Source organism: Sinohyriopsis cumingii, chromosome 19, assembly GCF_028554795.1.
Source record: "Sinohyriopsis cumingii isolate HCF-2022 chromosome 19, ASM2855479v2, whole genome shotgun sequence".
NCBI lineage: Eukaryota > Metazoa > Mollusca > Bivalvia > Unionida > Unionidae > Sinohyriopsis > Sinohyriopsis cumingii.
In genome coordinates, this window is record NC_142979.1 from 47,487,488 (window position 1) to 47,504,678 (window position 17,191).

General features: G+C 39.6%; 1 protein-coding gene across 10 annotated transcripts in view; it reads left to right on the forward strand.

Annotated features, from left to right (window-relative positions):
* The window catches only part of LOC149775651 (uncharacterized), a 211,960-nt gene that overhangs the window by 58,550 nt on the left and 136,219 nt on the right, over nucleotides 1-17,191 (forward strand). The window lies entirely within an intron of this gene.

Below are 17,191 nucleotides of genomic sequence, written 5' to 3' on the forward strand. Positions count from 1 at the left end.
GATAATCCCGTTTTCATAAGAAATTAAGATGTATTGTTGTATATCCCATTCACTAATAAGAGATGGGGTTAATGAAGTTAAAACCTGTGATACTGAAAGACCAGGGGATGGAGGTGGCGTGGGTGGGTTGCGGTAGGATGAGGTGAGTGAGTATATCCTTGCTATTTTGCCCTTTTTCAGGAAGTCGAATCTGGGTTTTTCCACTTCAATATTTAACGCATGCGCGATCAACGTAGGACATCTTTTAAGCAATTGTCATGAACATAGTGTATGTTCGTGAAGAAAGTTTCAAACAAATTTGTAAAGGTTTGATATATCTGTACACCCTTCACAGAAATAGTGTGTTTAAAAATCATGAGTACACAGTTCAGTAACCTGCCTAAAACAGAAAAGTAGATATGAGCACAAATTGAAACAAGGGTGGACCCCCTGACCGTTGTGGTCCTGAGGAATTTGTCCTACTCTGTCCGCTGTCCTGGATAGGACTTACAAAGTTGTATGAACCATTTCGGGAAGGAAATGGGTGGGTGGACGATTTTCATTTGTGACCAGAGTTACAATTTGTACAAATGTACGTGTTTTTAGATGACTCTTCAAGACTATATACTCGCAAAAAACGAGGACTTACCAATCTCTTTTTTGCAAATAATTAATTTCATACTGGATGGATGCATACAGGTGAACACAGCATCATCAATGCCAACGTAATCAGATCCAAGCCCAATCCGAGAATTGACGTCAAGTTGGTTACTTATTCCTTATTCCTGATTGAATAAGGAATACGTAACCAGTTACTTATTCCCGATTCAACTATTTCTACATACATTTGGTTACTGATTCCTTATTCACATCCAGTTGGGTATTCATTCTTTATTCACAGTTCCATAATAATTGGTTATAATTTACTTATTTAAGATTAAACGCCCTTTAGGGCATACATTGGTGTTATTCTAACTCAGAGAAATCAGAGTGTTCTTTGGTGCCACCTATATAAAGCTGACTAGAGACAAATCACAGACTATGTGGAGTAAGTGGTTAGGATATTGGTTGGTGTACATGATTAGTAATTTGAAATAGGACTAATTAGTTGTGTTAGATGTTTGGGCCGCGTCCTGTTGTGTATGGCGCGAAATATTAGTATTTGTATTCGAAAAGCTTACTAATGGCTCAAGTAAACGTGAAACCACTAAAAACCATACAAGTGTGAAATTGGAAATTTCTCTTATGTGGTCATAATGTGCTTAGAGAAGAATTATTTCAAGTATCTACGGGTTTAGGAAGCCCTCAGTTGACATCGAATGTTGCCTTGAAGTACTTGGAACTGGGTAAACAAGCATACGGGTAGGAGTTTTGACATGGACCTTTCGTTGACATTTTATCTCTAGGGGATAGTGTCAAGCCACGAAAGAGGTCCTGATGAATCTCATCGAGAGGAATCGGCGAAAAAAAAAGGACAATCTATGGGCACCGGGTATGAGAAAGAAGCACCATTTGGATTGACTGAATATATTGTAATTATTGAACCCATTTCTATAATATATCGATTTCAACGCCTCTCTGACAATATGTAGTTAGGGATTTCTTCCAAATGTAGGGAAAGTTTAAAGAAAATGCGTCGACCCGATTTCTTGGAATCTGGAGATTAATATATGATACTTGCAACAAAGTCCATTAGAAGATTGCTTTTTCAGTCCATATCTGGTTCCTACAGTTCACCACTAAAATGATCTTGACATTTATTAATGTACGATATCTTCTAAACAGAGATATATTTGACTCCCAAAAGCATTTTTGACGATGTTTGTCTAATGCAAGCGGAAAACTAAGAGGATCTTTACGGATATCAGCAGTATATAAAACCGTTACAATGTATGAACAGATTGCAGACAAACTTTGCCATGCTTGCACTCGGTGAATTTTGATTTCATCCCCTGTTTGAAAGTCGGTAAAGAGTAACCAGTCCCAATAGTAGGAAAATTTAGTCGAGACGATTTCGACGAATTTCCGGTTAGCTGAAAGAGGGCGAACAAAAGACATTCGAGCAGAAGTTTACACCTTACGTATATAGCTGGGCCTCTGCGTCTCCTCTATAGAGAGTTCTGACAACGGACCTTCTTTGATATTTTATGTCTGTACGACAGAGTCCACCCAAAAAGGAAGTCCTGACGAATATCGCCGATAGGAAAAAACAATGTGTACCGGGTATGAAAAAACACTAAAATGTTGAAAGATTGTATCAAATATTTGCACTAATTGAACCTCTTACTAAGAGGATTTTGATTACAACAAATCTTGGATATTATGTAAATAACAAAAGAAAAAAGTGGAAGAAAACACGTTGAGTCAATTTCGAGAACTTCTCGGCTAGATAAAATTAGTCGAGCTCAACACATGACGTAAGAGTTTATATTACATTTACAATTGACACAATAGTCCTCTGTTTATATAGTTAGTACATAGATCCAACTTTGATAATGTAATACATTTCGGGTATCCGCCATTTGCATATAGCTCTCCATTTTATGGATTTCATAGATTTTAGTGATAACTTGGTTGATTTTGGGAGGTCGGTGTCCTCAGCCAGACGAATTAGGCAGTTGCCTGGGGAAAGCGTCACAGATTGCAGTGTTGTTGGATTCCAGAATGACATGGTTTAATTTTATAGTGAGATCAGGTCAGATTTCTATAAGTGTCCCTGATATGAGTAGTCCCTATTAAAACCTACTTATATGAAACGATTATGTGAGTCCATGCGCAGTATTCGTAATGGGTGACTGGTACATTGCACAATAGAGTAATTCAAAAAGGATGGTTCCTTTGCCTGGAGACTCCTTGTGTTGTTCTTATGATAGTAGATATGGTGCAAGGTTACAGGCAAAATGAGTCTTTAAAGCGAGATTTCACTGGCCTGAGGTAGCGCAGAAAAAATAGTTCCTTCTAAAGAACGGAAATACAACCGCTACGTTACGGAAGTGGAATAAGGAGAAACCTTGCAGTTGTGAAGTTGTGGAGTCAACATAAACTTTCCATGGATATTTTATCTCTTGGAGATAGAGTCCTCCTACGAAGGAAGTCCTGACAAATTTCATGGAGACGAAACAGCAAAATCAGGGGCACCTGGGGGGTACCGAGTATGAAAAACACGCAGATGTTAATAAACTGTATCAATAGTTTGTACTCATGGGACCCTTACTTAGAGGATTTTGATTTCAAAGACTCTCATACTGTTTTGAAAAAAGGCTTTTTAGCAGAAAAAGTTTAAAGAAAATTCGTCGAGCCGATTTCGAGAAACTCGCGAATAAAAAAAGGAAGTCGAACATAATGCATGCCGTAAGATTATATACACGTGAGCCATTACGTCCACTCTATACACAGTCTGGACATGAACCCTCCATGGATATTGTATCTCTAGGAGATAGAGTCCACCTACCAAGGAAGTCCTGAAAAATTTCATGGAGACGAAACAGCAAAATCAGGGGTACCTTGGGGAGGGGGGTACATAGTATGAAAAACACGCAAATGTTAATAAACTGCACCAATAGTTTGTACCCATGGGACCCTTACTTAAAGGATGTTGACTTCAACGCCTCGCATACTGTTTCGAAATATTCGCGAGTTTTTCGAAATCTACTCGAATAATTTTCTTTACACTTTTTCTACTGTTAGAAAGGGGACTTTTTCGAAACTGTATAATAGGCGATGAAATCAACATCCTCTAAGTAAGGGTCCCATAAGTACAAACTATTGATACAGTTTATTTACATTTGCGTATTTTTCATAACCGGTACCCCCTAACGCGCCCTTTTTTGCTGTTTCGTCTCCACAAAATTTGTCAGGACTTTCTTCGTAGGTGGACTTTATCTCCTAGAGATAAAATATCAATAAAGGGTCCATGTCAAATCTCTTTGATGGGGGTACGCAATTTCCCAATTGTATACGTAATATAAAATTTCTTACATCGTATGTTTTACCCGACCCCCTTTATATAACGGCAAATGTCTCGAAATCAGCTCATCAGATTTTCTCCCAACTTTGCCTACTGTTGGAAGACATACCTACCCAGAAACCATCTTGGAGGTGTTGAAATGAAAAATCCTCTCTAAGTAGGTTTTTAATTGGGTCAAATTATTGTAGCGGAAATATCCTCGGCTACACTACACCGATTCTAGCTAGATCGAGTTCTTTATGATAGGTCTTTGTATCTGGAGTGATATCCCGACGAGTCTCTCTGAAAACTGGTGCTCCAGAGTGCGACAGATTTCTGTCACAGCATTATACCGTCTTTTTCTGGTTTATTGTCCCGAGTGGGTGGCCTGTGGTCTGCGATTGCGTCGTCAACTGGGTCGCTGAATCGTCGACTGGTTCGTCGTCTGGATCGCTAGGTCGCCGAGTGGGTAGCCGAACTGGTTGCAGAGCGTCGACTGTGTCTACGACTGGGTCATGGAGTCGTCGACTGGATCGCTGAATCACTGGCTGGGTAGCTGACGTGGTTGCGGAGTCCCCGACTTGGTAGACGAGTCGACGATTGGGTCTCCACGTGTGTCGCAGAATCGTCGAATGTGTTGCTGTGTCGCATGAGTCGCCGACTGGGATGCTGTATCGTCGACTGTGTCGCTGACTGAGTCGCAGAGTCGCCGACTGGGTCGTCTGTGAGTCGCAGAATCGTCGACTGGGTGTCCTGTGGTTGCCGAGTTACCAATTGGGTCTCTGAGTCGCAGAATCGTCGACTGTGTTGCTGATTGTGTCGCAGAGTCGCCAACTGTGTCGATGACTATGTCGCAGAATCGCTGACAGGTTCGCCAGCTTGGTCGCAGAGTCGCCGACTGGGTCTAAAGACTCGGTCGCAGAGTCGCCGACTTGATCCCAGAGTCGCCAATTGTGTCACTGACTTAGTCTCAGAGTCGCCGAATAAGTACACAAGTGAGTCGCAGAATTGTCGTCTATGTCGCAAACTTGGTCGTAGAGCCACCGACTGTGTAACTGACTATATCGTCGGCAAGGTCGTGGTCGAGCGTCGTTACTCGATCAAGATGAACACACAGAGAGACGAATAGTGCGAAATGATGAGACAAGAAATATCATCAGTTCTAATGTGTATTGTCGCAAGATTTCCGCGTTTCTTTGACGAGTCTTGTAGCGCCTTTATCCTGGTGGATGAATGTCCTTGTCTTTGCACTTTTTAAATTCACCAGCCTGGCCTTTTCCTGTTTAGCGAACTACGACCAAATGTGCTTGCTCCGGAGGGTGGCAATACTGCTTCACTTGCAAGGGGACGTTTTTACACAACACCGCTTCATAACACACTACCACTGGAGCAACAATTGGTATATATATATTGACTCATCTTTTTTGTAACATAAGGCTGACCTGGTTCCCGACCTTAATTCAGAATTAGTAACAACCACGTGAACAAGTTATTTTCTATTTATTTTTATTGTGGGAATATTAAGGTTGAGATCGAATTTGTCTTAGATATGTGACCCTCGACTTGTAAATAGCTTTTAGTAACGTAAACAACTTTTATTCTCGAAGTAATAAGGACATACATTGGCTACGTGATATTTTATATGTAAACATGATCACATGATCCACTATTTCGCAATTAGTCATGTCCAAAATTGCGTATTACTTAGTTTTAATAGCCATGCTTAGAGATCGATCTCACAGTCTGGGCTTGAAAATGCTCGATGTCAAGTCGTTTCCTTCTGTTGTAGTTAGATTTTTAATTATATGTTCATTTTTCTAAAAGATTAATTCGTTTCTCTGCAAATATTTGTTGTGCTCATACAGAATTCTTGAACAACGACATTTCTTAAAAAATTTATTTGGACTTCAAAAACGGGAGGATTATTTCTTGTGTTCTGCAAGGAACTGTAGACAACAACATTGAACAGGATGCATCATACATCATCGCCTTCCATCTTTAATTCTTCGTCGGGACTCGAACATGAAATCGTAGATTATTCTAGGAGTTTGTTTTGTAAATGTGGTTCTTTAAACCGTATGTTTTTATTTTTATTTTTACAGTATCTTTCCAGAGAAATAAATTATTTGTTAAATTTTTCAAAGCTTGTTGTTTTCACTCTTTCTTGTGGTGCTGTTTATTTGAGCCTAAACACGTAACATAAGAATCGGAAGCTCGTCCGGGATTTTGAATTTTGGCTAAGATATTTCAGAACACTTTGTGGGTTTTTTAAATTTGAATTCCCCATGTTTTTGAAATCTTAGTGAAATCGACAAACCTTTTCTAAAACGTCATCAAAAGTGAAAATCTTTCTTTCAAATCCTACACAGGAACAATTAGATCTTTTTAAAAAGAGATGAATTAATTCAACTTGCCAGAAAATACAATCTTTATGGGGTAAAGGCTTCCTTAACGAAATAAGAAATGAGACATATTTTGGTTCAGTATTTGATAGAAAAGAATTTTTTGGATAAAAATGCTTTGGTTTCGATCAGTAAGTCTGTATCATACTCTGAGCAGCAGGGAAGTTGTACAGACCAGACGTTCCAGACCAAATAAGCCTTCCTACGAGAACATTTCCCGTAGAAGCCTCGGATTTCAAAAATAAGCCTTCCTACGAAAATTAATTTGCGTAAATTCACTCCCGATTGCAATTTTTTGTGTGCAAATTCAATGATTCTAGACAAGTAAAAAAAGGGGGGGGGGGGATTTATTCTGGTGTCGTTTTTGCACAAAGGATTTGGCTGCAAATTTATGAATAAATTTGATCAAGACCGATTCGATATCTACTACGTGGATCATGAAGATTAATCGTGATGAAACCGTGCGGTGTTGCCTGGGCGCGGCTGAAGAAATTTTTGAATTTGTTTATGTCCATATCGCCGTTGCACCAAGTCTGATGAATATTTCTCAGCGTGTGAGTATCGACGCCATTGAAAACCGACAAAATATTACAATTGTCCCTAATTACCTTTGGAATTTGCGTATATCGCTGCGTCACGTAAATCACATCGGTGTTCTTGTGTCGGCCACGCGAGAATATCCTAGCCGGATTAGTTTGCTTATCCAGCATAACATCATCAAAAACAACAAGATTATTAACATCGCCATCTAAATTTTCCACGGATGGAGTTTCATTGATGTCTGTGATGAATTCGATTGTGCCTTCGTCGGTATTGTCGCTAAATTCCTTTAGCACTTGATAGCAACGCTGATCATCAACGGACGGTGCAACCAAATACAACTTATCCCATTTTAGCCATCGCATTATCAAATTTAGCAACAGCTGCGTCTTTCCAGAACCGGACGGGCCAATAATTATCATCCTTATCGAATTCGGTAACACCGCGTTGTGTTTCGCTTGCTCGCGTCGCTTCGTGGCCGAAAAATCAATTACATTCATGTTACTAGAATATATGGATCTATATTGTGTTAAATGTCGCACGCGCACAGCTACGATAAATCCAATCGAAATCGTCACACGCAATAACAGGAACGCAATTGCAGGAGAATGCGAAGTTTGTAAGACACGCAAATTCAGATTTGTAAAAAAAAAAATAGAAGAACCGGAGGAGACATTACCGCCTCCATGAAAAATCTACCCGGGTTGCCCTGGGCGAAATATCCCGGAGAAAAGCATCTGCCAGGATACAATTACTGCGGACCCGGCACGAGGCTTGATATAAGACTCAATGATAATAATCAACCAAATCCCGACGAAGATCCAGTAAACGCCATCGATAACGCGTGTTACTATCACGATCTTGCGTATCGTAGCGGGGATTTACAACAAAGACATCTCGCTGATATTAGGCTAATTCATGCAATAGACGCGATTCCTGATAAAAGTTTCAAAGAAAAATTGGCAACTTGGTTGATAAAAGGCGCAATGAAAGGTAAATTAGTATTCGGTGCTGGTAAATAATAATGGAGCAGATATATTATTCTCCGCGAGGATTCTGGCGAGGAAAATCAGCAATTGCCAAACTCGCCAAGGCAGCAAAAGTAAAACAATCCACCGCTGAATCGTGGCTATCGAAACAGGCAGTCTGGCAAATTTATCTTCCTCCACCTAAGAAAATATCATATGCGAGTTTCTCTGTCAGCGTCCCTAATGAAGTCCATCAGGCTGATTTAATGTTTCTTCCTTACGATACCGTCGACGAAGTCACATATAAATACGTGTTGACGGTTGTTGATATCGCTAGCAGATACAAGGAAGCGGAACCGTTATCGAATAAAACAGCAACGGAGATCGCTAAGGCGTTTAGCGAAATTTATTCACGATCTCCATTAACATGGCCGAAGCTTCTCCAGGTTGATCCAGGTCGAGAATTTCTTGGCGCGGTTACTTCACTGATGAAAAAGAATAATGTTAAAATCCGTCGCGGTATTGTAGGTGTTCATCACAATCAAGCTATCGTTGAGAGATTCAATAAAACTCTCGCGGAAAGATTATTCGGATATCAGTACGCGCGTGAATTTATTCAAGATAATCGATCTCATGATTGGGTATCGAGGTTGCCTCATGTGATTAACGCACTAAATAACGAGACAACGAGAACAATAGCAATGAAACCCGCAATTGCAATTACAAAATCGAATATACCCCTAAAGCGAGATTCTACTATTCCACCTGTGCTAGGTAGCGTCACGGTCAGGTATTTATATAAGGAAGGCGAGGCTGAAGGAGGAAGAAAAAGAGCAACCGATCCAAATTGGAGCGTTACAACACACAAAATATCAGCCGTAACAAGATCATCGGGAAGACCGGCAATTTATTTCCTAGATTCACTAGCGCCACAACGCGGATTTACCAAAGAAGAATTACAAATAATACCGAAAGATACTCAACTACCACCAGCGTCATTAATGTGAAACCGAATTCTACCTAACTGAGATAATTTTCTTACCCTCGACACGGCTAAATAAACTAAATTTGACCAGGAAATTCTATCATCGACGATCCAAACTTGGCCATCTACGGTCAATCCCTGCGATGAGTGTATCGTTGTTGCATATCCTAGTTTCCATGGCGATCTTTCTTCGTTTATCGCGTCATTAACAAGATTAATATCAACAAGAATAATATCGTTCAGTACCAAAATCTTTTCCTCTCCGCAGGGTAAGGTAACACTAATATTTTGTTTTCTGGTATCAGCGGGCCTGTAACATAATGGCACCTGTAATGTTGGAAATTTCTCGCAATGAAGTTTGAATAATTTTTCCTGAATAACATCACGAACAATTTTCCTACTAGCAACGATCAGATGATCGGGACGCCACAAATTTAGAAAAATATCCATCGGAGTCTCGTCGATTATTCTTCTCATCACATCGCATTGAAACTTATTCGGTTGTAATCGAATTATTTTCTTAAATTCAGTCAGTAAAATATCATCGGATCTATAATCAGCGTCGATTTCCTCATAATAGTCAACAAAGTTCCTGAGCCATTCGTGAGGAGATTCACCATCAATCGGATCAGGCTGGCCATGATCTCCGCACATTACCACGGCTGTATTTTTCTCCTCCAGCCATGCCAGGAATGATTGTAATACAACTAAATTTACTGTGCAAATTTCATCAAATATTATAATTTTGTTGATGTATTTGTTTCCCATGCGAGCCGAATCCCATAATCCACCGCTGTATTTGAAATAACTGTGATAAGTACTAGAATCAACGCCGCGTTGCTTTATTTCTCGCGCTAATCTGTGAGTTGGAGTCAATACTATCATATCAGATTTCGCAAATAAGTTTATCGCTCGCGTTGTTTTACCGCTACCGCCAGGTCCATTTAGGTAAACGAATTTGTTACGTGAAATCGGGTCAAATGCGGATGCAGCCGTCGATATTTCCTCAAATTTATCTCGATGAAATTTATCGCAATCTTCGACATCGGCGTCCTCACAGTAATCTAGAATATCCTCGTTTTTTATCCTCCAAGTGCCCCAGGAGCCATCGGAGATTAAATTAGCCAGCCTATACTGATATTTCCTATCGATATAAAACGAATCCGTTGCGACCCTTACCGCGATATCAGAAAATTTGTTTATCATCGACAGTAAATTTATACTCACATAAGCGAGCATCGAAGACCTCAAATGCGTATACTGCGTTGATTCTCCATCGAGATAGCTAATTACGGTACCCAACTTTACTCCGTCAATGATAATATTCTCTCTGTTGCAGAATATTCCTCGCGATACCGTATCGGCTATAATAAAATCCATCTCGGCATCGTTGATAAATAACCTAGCGTGTCGGTGTTTATGATCAACGGATCCTCCTTGAGTAAATTTGCCAATTATTTTTCTTCCGATATCTTTCGCGTTTTCACAATCCGTTGGTAGCCAAACTTCGGTTTGTTTTCTATACGATATAATCGCCTCGCTAACCGTCAACGATATTAACATTGACGAATCTAGCATATATCTCAACAACACTATAGGGACCCATCTGCGTTGAGATAAATGCCGACCAAACCAAATATAACAAATTTTATGTAAATTTTCAGCAAACTCAAATGAAGTGACACAAGCGAATCCGGTCATGACAAAATCAGGTAACGGTCCGTTAATTGCCACTCTTGTCATCTCGCTGGTGGGATGGCCAAATTTAGCAAAATAATCCGCACAATCGCCATATCCGAGGAAACTTCCAGGATAGCACGCGCTCATATCAACGGAGATCATATCTTCGAAATAATATTTGGTATTCCACAATCCGCCATGGCCGTATTCGATGCAGCTAAGTTGAATATCAGCGAGGTATTCGTTCCTTGTAGGTTTCCACGAATTTCTTTCTCTGGCAGCATGAGCAGCAACAGATGGAACTGTAAAACAATTTGTCAGTAACTGATCAGGATTTGACGAATATTTCACCGCGATATTTTTCATAGATTCATGTAATTTTTCATCGCGGTAAATATCTCCTCGCGGCAAGATAAACTGATCATACCTTTCTTCGCTCGAAAATAACCAAACCGATATCGGATCAGACGCGGCTAATATTTTGATATATCGGAACATGGCATCGGAATTGTCCTTCGCAGAATTTTCCACAGGATAAAATTTAACAGCGCGATCTCGCGGGAATATCATTACCGACTGCGACCACGCATGTGAATTATGATCAACAATCTCGATTGGAACCCCTCGAGATTTATATGGCGACGAATATAATATTTCTCCTGATAGCGTTTTCACCGTGATAGGAAATTTAAGTTTCTTGCTCAACACAGCAACATCGTCAATCGATGCGCCATCAACAACTGTCTTCGCCCACGCGTTAATTTTATTCAATCTCAACTGAGTCAATCCAGATCCACGACGAGCGTTTTTCATATGCTCGATAACGCGCTCAGCCACGCAGTTTATCATCGGTGATTCTTTCATCGCGGGTAGATTTTTCACATCCGGGTTGTTATTTAGCCGATAAATTCCATAGACAACAGCGCTAGATGGATACGCCCTAGCATAATAAGGACCATCGATTCCCAATAATAATCCTGGCTTCGAATTTTTATCAAGAACAACATTTTTCTTACTGCCACGCACGGGATCTCGTTTATCGCGAATAATCCAAGTGTCGTCAGGCATTTGTGCAATAAATTTTATTCCAAAGATAAATCGTTCTTCCTTATGTTCGGATTTTATGTGCTCGATTATTTTTTTCGCCCGATCCAGATTCATCGTAGCATCAACAGCGTTAGTTTTCCACGTCGACCAAACATGAATCCCCCCATCATCGAAAAATTCTTTTTTGGCACGATCAACCTCAGGAATGATATATTCTGCCTCATCAAGATCAAATGTATCCATTATTATATTTTAGACAAATGTTTAAATTATATAATGCAATGCAAATGGATACCAATCGGATCAGCAAAATCATGCGACAAATCCTGCAGAGGCGAATATTGTGGCGCTCACATATATGCGATTCGACGAGGCAGTAAAGGACCACAACGGTGTTAGTTTGTCAAGTTGGTACTCGAGGAAAGACCCGATTGTGTTTGTCCTGTGGAGGAAAGAATTATCGGGAATTGCTCAGATATTACAAAAAAAGATCCTCGTCGGTGATAACATGCGAAGAGGATTACATTAATCGATTCAAGGCAAATTATGATTTAGACAGATAAATATTATATAATGGAAATGAAATCGACGATTCCTGCAATGAAAATCACGCACGAGTATAAATCTCATCCAATCATTGAGGGGTACGAAGCATCATCGGATGGTACCGTCAGACATATCAGAACGAGGAAAAATGTTGGTAGGGTTAATAAATTTGGATATCTCAAATTTACTGTCGGTGAGAATAAAAAAAGAAAAAAAACGAATTATTTTAACCATCGGTTCGTATATGAGTGCTATCACGGACCAATAGAGATTGGACTTGTTATCGATCACATCGACGGAAACAAACTCAACAACAAGATAACCAATCTTCGCGCGGTAACTCCGAGTGAAAATTGCATATCCGGCAATACCGGTAAATATCCGAAGTATGCCAAGGCCGTCAAATCGATAAATCAAGAAACAAATGAAGAAATTATATTCACGTCGATGAGCGCCGCTGCAAAATATTATGATATTAATCCAGCATCGGTGCGGCGAGCGGCAGAGGGAATTCAACATGCGACGTTCTCCTACAATCTCGGCGAATGGATCGAATTTTCTTATATTCCGATAATATCAGACTCAGAAAGCGACGAAGAATAATTAAATATTACAAAATTAATATAACATGAATGAACAAACCATAAACAATATCATCGAAGCCATCGATGATCTAAGGAAAAAAATAAATCTTCCATCGGAGTTGGACACGAATAAAATCCGATCCGAATTCGAGGCGATTGTTCAAGGGAAACTCGAATATAAATACACGCTACCATCCGAATACAAATTAATAAAGAAAATCCAAATCGCGATGTATCAATCACTTGCGACAGTCAGTGATGATCGCGTCGGGGATTTTGTTAAATTATCGACGCTGGTAGAAAAAGCTAGGTTGATTTTATCAGAAGCATACGAGTCAAAAAAAATTACAAGTTCACGCATCAGACAGTTGAAAAAACTTGTCGATGAGAGCAAGGCCAAGGAAATCGCAGACTCTTGAATTTTCCTGAATATTTCCGCAAACAACAAAAAAAAAAAAAAAATTAAAAAAATATATTAATTTTAAAAAATTCCCTGGATTTTATTTATTTTTTTGGGCCTGTTTTCCCTGGCGGACGGATTTACGATTTCACCAGCAGATTGATACTAACAGTTTCCCCGCGGATATCAAGTAAATTTCCATTCTGGTCCGTTAGTTTGAAATTTATCCTTGACAATAATCGATTATGACATCTTAGGTAAAACGGATTCACTGGCTCTTTTATTATCAAATAACCAGGAGAGGCGCTAGGTGAAAACGAATACAAGATAAAACCCTGCTGCGCTTGATTTGACTCTGACGAATCAACATTGTAGCTGCCTTCGACAACATCCGCGTGAAGATAAATCGCGATAACTTCCGTTATATTAACGATACCTGGCGAGATATGCCGACCTTGCCCGGCGGGATCGTTATCGTGTCTGAGAATCGATTCTGATTGTATTTTTTTAGTCCACGCGGCATGTAACTTCGGAAATAAATCATCGATGGTATCAGTGACGGATTTTCTCAATTTATCAACATCATAATCGGGAAATTTGAAATTTGGTAGCGTTTCCTCGGTTAATCCAAATACTCTCATGAATTTTTGTTTTTCTCCTGAATTTCTGATCAACTCGAATTTGCTAATAGGAAGAACATAATCGGCAATTGATATATCGTCGACTATCGCCTGAATAAACATTCCATGATAATATTCAACATCATTCGCGAGTTGATTTAAAATCTTCACGCGTTTGATAATTTCGCTACATGAGCCTGATTTATTTAAGATGCATTCATGAAAGGATTCCCGCAATAAATTTAATTGTATTGTATGATCTTGAATAAATTCGTCGAGGGTTCTTCTTACCAAGATACCATCTATGGGGGCTATTATCCTGTAAATGTGGGTAGCGTCGAAGATTTTAACACCGGGGGGAATTTTAGGAAGAGGCAACCACGAGAGAATTCTTTCGTTAATAAAAGTAAAAGCGAATATTACCAGGTTAATTTTGTGGTTATTCATGAGGTTGATGGCGCTATCGATCAGAGGTTTGTGTTTGATATCTCCATACCATCCTTCGTCGGTGGTAAAATCTTCTTTTTTTGGTTCCGGTAGTTCTGGAGGAGCTTCCTCGTACCAACCTGGAATAATAAAATCTGATTTTTTTGGTTTTGCTAGAGGTGCGATTTCAGGCCAACCTAATATGGTCCTAATCGATGATTGGTAAATATCTACCATGTACGGCGATTTCACTTCTATCATCGATGACAGTGTTGGTTCATGCGCAGATATTTTTATTCCCGGAGTAGCATCGCCGGTTATATTTGATATTCTACTGGTAAATTCCTTATCCAGCTGATCAATTTCGTAACTGCCTGTTGGTATGCCAACGACGATCCAATCAGGCGTTCCATCGGGTTTGTTTTTGTTGGCAAAAACAAGCGAATTATTCGATGATAATTTACCGAATGACGTAGATCTAACATTAGGCCAGCTGTTGTAGACACGCAATTGTGTTAACGCAATTTCTTTGACGCTGATTGGTGTTGGAAAATTGATGCTAAATTCTGGCTTAGTTGAGCTTAACGATATTAACGTTGTTGTCGGCGGTGTCGTGTTTGTCACGATCTGAGCTAGCTCGGACATTATTAATATTCATTTGTTCAATCTCCGAGTAAATACCGATCATTACCGAAAATTCTAGATCGGAGATAACGCCGTCGTTGAGACTCTCCGAAAGCAGCGATGATAATTTCGAATACGCGTCGTTGATCTTGGTTAGTTTGTTTTTGTACAACGATAATTTCTCACTCGTGCACGAGGATATCTTTTTCGCTACGATATTGAGAACACCTGCGATTGTCGTTGTTGACGAGATTATTATCGTTGCAACGATTGGTGCGATTGTTGTTACCGCGGATAAAATTATTCCAGCACCAGCGACTACCGCGGATACCGCGTACACGGCGACGTCAATGGTAACTAATCTACGCTGGTATTTTTTTATTTTTGTTTGATATTCGTCGAGGAGTTTTTTTAGCGAATCCTGCCATGATCGCGCCTGATTGTAACGGTAATCCGATGCGGTCATTTATTAGTTATTTATCTAGCCAATTGATTGGGGATTCTCTATCTCGGCGACTTTAAACGGCTCCGGATCCTCCATCTCGGCAACGTTGACAGTCTTGGAGGGATTGGTTGCGATCCAACCAGCTAAATATTCGAAAATTACAAAATAATGCACTGGTCCCATGTTGGTTCTATCCAGTGGCGTTAATTTAAAAGTTTCAGTTTTATTCTCGCTTATAGAAATAACGAAAAATCCAGGATGGTATTCATAAATTTCACGAAGAAGAGCCGTCACGTTAAATTTTATTAATGACTTCGAAATAATATACACTCGATATACAGCATGAAATGGCGCGGTAAAGTTAAAAGAATCATTATCAGGTGTCCATGTAAAATATTCTGACCTCAGTACAAATGGCACATAGAGAAGAAGATTTGATGTTTCTACCTCCGCTGATACCGTAATAAGCCCCAACGCATTAATATCCAACGGTAACATGTCTACTTTGATTTCGTCGACGCTTGTTGTTACGGCGAGAAGTTTCTCATTGATTTCTTGAATTTTTCCATCGTTCGCTGATGTATCAACCTTTTGACGCGCTAATTCACGTACCGCGTTAATTTCATTGTTAATTTTAGTAATATCCTCTTCGATTTTTCTTGTTTTCTCATCTGTCGATTCACGTATCGCGTTAAACCCCTTGGTAAATTCGGGAACAACAAGATCGTTGAGTTTATTAATTTCCTTGTTGATATCGTCGATTGTTGCTCTCTGACCTAACGAGATATTTATTTTGGTAATTTCCTCGTTGATGGATTTTACTTTCTCGCTGAGATCGTTATGTGATGTTCTATCGGCTTTTTGAAATATTAGTGCACGTGCCGATTCAATATCTTTGTTGATTTGGGCGATATCTTCGTTGATTTTTCTTGTTTTCTCGGTAAGATCGTTATGTGATGTTCTATCGGCTTTTTGAAATATTAATGCACGTGCCGATTCAATATCTTTGTTGATTTGGGCGATATCTTCGTTTATTTTCTTTGTTTTCTCGGTAAGATCGCTGTGTGATGTTCTATCGGCTTTTTGAAATATTAATGCACGTGCCGCTTCAATATCTTTGTTGATTTGGGCGATATCTTCGTTGATTTTTCTTGTTTTCTCGGTAAGATCGTTATGTGATGTTCTATCGATTTTCTGACCCATCGCGGTATTTATTTTGGTAATTTCCTCGTTGATGGATTTTACTTTCTCGGTAAGATCGTTATGTGATGTTCTATCGGCTTTTTGAAATATTAATGCACGTGCCGATTCAATCTCTCTGTTGATTTGGGCGATATCTTCGTTTATTTTCTTTGTTTTCTCGTTGAGGTCGTTATGTGTAGTTGAGGAGGTTTCGATGAATTTTTTTATATCCTCGTCGAGTTTTTTACTGAGATTTTTTGATGTATCGTCTAGTTTTTTAAGATCGTTAGTTAGCTTGGTAAATCTTTTTGTCACTCTGTCCTGAAGATCGTCGTGTAATGCTTTATCGGCCTTTAGAAGCATCGCCGCTGATAGCTCCTTGTCGGATTTTTCCACATCCGCGATATTGGCCTTTAGTGGTAATACCGCGATAATATCGGTAATATCAGCAATAGATTTTAATACCATCTCCGATTGGCGAGTAAACTGACTGATATGATCGCGGTATTCGTCTCGCTTGATTATATCAGTTATTTTCACGTTGCTGGTGTGTAATCGCCCTTCGGTATTTTGAAAAACAGCAACTTCGCCAGGGTCCACCTCTGACAGCGATAGAAGATTGTTAATATCGCTCTTGGTTGCGAACTTTGATAGATCGACGTCAGTCACTTCTGCTTTTTCCTTCCTGTAGATAAATCTACCGTAAATGTCAACCATGATATTTATCTACGGCGTATTCAAATACAATTTTGTGATACGGACCGGATGATTTTGAAATTGCGTCAAGAACATTAATTGACTCTGGACCGCATATTGG